Raw genomic sequence first — 3,552 nt, forward strand, 5'->3', positions numbered from 1 at the left:
AGGGAGGCAGCACACTTCCCTATGGCTCAAACAGAACTGCCCTTCAGAGCGCTTTCTAATTACCCCTACTCGCCGTGCTGCTGCACCCCGACTCCTATGACAGCGCAGGCCAGGATGCGGCCGTCACCCAGAAGCGGGTCTCTACCCTCGGATTCCTGCCTGAACCTCAGCGCTCGGAGGCATCCTGGGGCGCAGCGTTTGAGGCACAAGAATGACGTGAGGAGAGAGCCTTACTGCGCCAGCTCCAGCGGTGCAGGCCTTCAGATTCACCATCATGGCTGGCTGTGTGCTGACGATGGTATCCTCGATCAGATCCTTTATGGTGGACAGATCGGCTCTCCCTTCATTCTTCTCTCCGAAAATCAAGAGGAAATGCAGGCAAGTCACAACGAGGCAGATGCATTTTCTCCTTATACTGCTCCAACTACCTCTCCAGCCTCTAAGATGCTGCACAGTCTTTCTCCCGGTAATAACTTCTCAGGTACTCTTCCCATACCCTGTACTCGCTCTCCCCAGCGCTTAAAGCTTCCATGTAGCAGCTGCAGGCAAATATAAGTTGTTTAAAGGAGACAAACTAAGCCTGTGCATCTGTGGTCTACCCGGTGCAATTTTGAAAATACACCTTTTACAGTTTGCCACATCCTCGCGGCCTCGTGAGCGGGTACTACCACACTTCCGGGAGAACAGCCAAATTCCTATATCCAAGCAAACAAACAAACAAAAAGTCCCTACCTAAAAAAAAAAAAAGGAAGAAGAAAGAAACAAAAAAACACCACACCACCAAAAAACCAAATGAAGCAACCCAGCTCATTTTGCAGCTCTACATCTGACAACAGCAGGAGGACCTACAGAAACAGAAAGCCTTTTTTGCTACGCAGGCTCCCATTCAGCTGTTGCACCAAACTTGGACAAGAGATGTCGGTACTGCTTTGTCCCTCTTGAAGACACACTGTTTTGACACAGCCGAGCTAGCATCCATTTCAGGGCGAAAGAATCCCCTCCCTCACCCTAAAGGGCCATGACAGCGAGTCACCAACTTCTCCCCTCTGCGGCAGCCTTCCTCCTGGCTCGGCACTGTTTCTGCCCTCCCACCCTTCCTCCACTCGAGTCCAGCCTCCCACAGTTTGCCACTCACCTCGCGAAGTTCGATCCTCGGAAGAACCGAAAGGTTCAAGTCTGGTCTGTCCTTGAACATCCACGACACCAGGAGACCTTCGTTCTTTATCTCCTCCAAGCGAATCTCCACCTGGCCCAGAAAAAATACCCACAGTCAGGAACAGTTTCCATTTCCATCAGGTGCTTTTTGCCCCGCTTCAAATTCAGCAACTGAAAGGCCCTCATGCCAGCCCAACAACGAGAGACAGAATGGAAGAACACAAGCGGTCCTGGGCCGATGGGAAGAAGCAGCTGCAGAAGCCTCATCGCTCCGTAGCGAAATCTGGCTTCCTCGCTTCCTTGGAAAGCCCAGGCGCCATCAGAGGGAAAAAATGACAGGTTATTTCTTTGGCTGATGAAAAAGCCTGCAGGACAATCTGAAAAAGCGAGTTGGGCACCGACGTGGGCTATTTACTGAGCTACATCAATTAACCATCGCCAAACCTAAGCACAGCCATTTGTAAGTTAGCAATGCGTCCCTAGGAGATCATCCTTGGATTGAAAACTCGTCCAGGTCGCCGACAGCCTGAAACAATGAACCACGCTGCACGCCATCCTGTAGTTCAGTTGAAAAGTTGCACACCCGTACACCCAAAAACCGTAATTAATGCAACAGACAAACCCAACCGCACAGGAAGAACTCCTGACCCAGTATCTCTGGTAAAACAGGGAAACGAAATTTACCGTAGATCTGAGGCAACTGACAGACCGACATTTATTGACTATAAACAAAGGTCCTCAGTGGAAAGTGACACATCTGGGACACAGCAGCCAGATAAGTAACCAACAAGAGGTGCACAAAAGAGGCGAGGCACACCCAGGAATACAGTACTTTGAGCATTCTGACCAACAGGCACACAGTAACTTCACCAGCATCTCACGACGCAGCAGCAAGACCTCAATTACAATACCACACGCAATTCTCTACAAGAAAGATTAACCCAAAGCTTCAACAGACAAGGAGACCTAGAAAATGCCAGCAAGGAAAGGAGCAATTTGACGAGACGTGACAAAGGCCACTTGGCTTTCAGAGACTACCTGAAGACGGAAAGCGACCGCAGTCACCTCCCAGAGCTAGATCAGCAGTAGGGACACCAAAAGCCAAGGGGAGAGAGAGGAGCTATTTAAACGGCCGTGGAACGGAGGCACCGATCCAAACCGGGGTGATCTAACAAACGCAGGCTGAAAATTTTACTAAAGCTTCTGGGAGTAAAGGGGTTCTAGAACAACCTTCTGACTGCAATACCTGCAATAGCGTGGGATTGGCTTCTGCTGCCACAGAGCTAATTCGAAGATCACCATGTCTCCCTATAGCACAAACAAGTGCACGGTCTCTTTTTCGAACCCTTACCTGAGCCTGCAGCACAGCCAAAGTGACATGATAGGTGTCCACAGAAACAGCAACGGGAGACTGTTGAGTAACAGAGACAGGGAATTTCACAGCTTCAGCTGTCAGATAGCAGCACAGCACCTAGAGAGACAAGGGAGGAGACAGTTCATATCCTGCGGGAGAGGCAGCTGAGCAATGGCGAAACGTCTAAAACCGACCGGCAAGGTTGACCCATCGTGGCAGGAACGAAACATCAGGCCTACTCCTGGACCCGGTTCTGCACCGCGTGCCTGCCATTTCAGACCGCTATTTTTCAGGCAGTAAAGACATATCGGCGACAGGAGCTCTCTTCTCCTGCTGCAGGACCCATATATTCAGGCTCAGCACCCGTACACCCCAGCTCCGCCAACACGTCTCCCCCCGGAGCTCTCTGAGAGCTTGCCGACACGCAGTCCCAGAGCCGCAATCTCACGAACTCGATGGCAGACCTCGCCCGAAACTTCCCCGGTTGCACCATCCCTGTCGCGCAGGCCTCGCCAATCTCCATCAGACTACGCCGGCAGTCGACGGAGAAACCCTGCGCTATACAATTCAGAATAGCAAAGCCTTACCATGCTGTGGTCTGACTGTCCCTCGCACGTCACGCGACTTATATTTGCGGCCGGCAGTAACTGAGGACCCTCTTCAAATGTGATCTGCACCAAACTCTACAAAAAGAGAATTCTGTTAGTGCCCAGTGGTCAAGGTATCCCACTTTCAAAGAGGCGAACGATTCCAACATCAGAGACGTTCAGGTCCATTTCCACGAATCCGGCCAGCACGCAGAACCCACGCTGAAATTCTACCCACCTTGGCTCGTCCATACAGAGAAAGGAAACAAGGTTTCCAGTCGAGGCTTAGACTCGCAAACACCACAAACCTCTCAGGAACGGAGCACTCGATCTCCCGGAAACCCATGAGAGGATAAGATCATCCTAAAACCAACGACAACTTCGAACGCTCTGTCCTCTGACCCCATCAGAGCCCAGACGGGGACACGAACCATGAGGTGGTGGAGTTCAGGATCT

At 51.3% G+C, this 3,552-nt stretch overlaps 1 long non-coding RNA gene across 1 annotated transcript; it reads right to left on the reverse strand.

Moving 5' to 3' along the window:
- Positions 1-1,151: 1,151 nt before the first annotated feature.
- Positions 1,152-3,192, reverse strand: LOC104471072. The gene is made up of 3 exons (XR_727644.1): positions 3,097-3,192; positions 2,507-2,626; positions 1,152-1,246 (listed from the first exon to the last, which is right to left on the reverse strand). It is a non-coding gene; the product is annotated as an uncharacterized LOC104471072 (long non-coding RNA).
- Between the last annotated feature and the right edge of the window lie 360 nt (positions 3,193-3,552).

The sequence above is a fragment of the Pterocles gutturalis genome, unplaced genomic scaffold, assembly GCF_000699245.1.
Source record: "Pterocles gutturalis isolate BGI_N339 unplaced genomic scaffold, ASM69924v1 C12216309, whole genome shotgun sequence".
NCBI lineage: Eukaryota > Metazoa > Chordata > Aves > Pterocliformes > Pteroclidae > Pterocles > Pterocles gutturalis.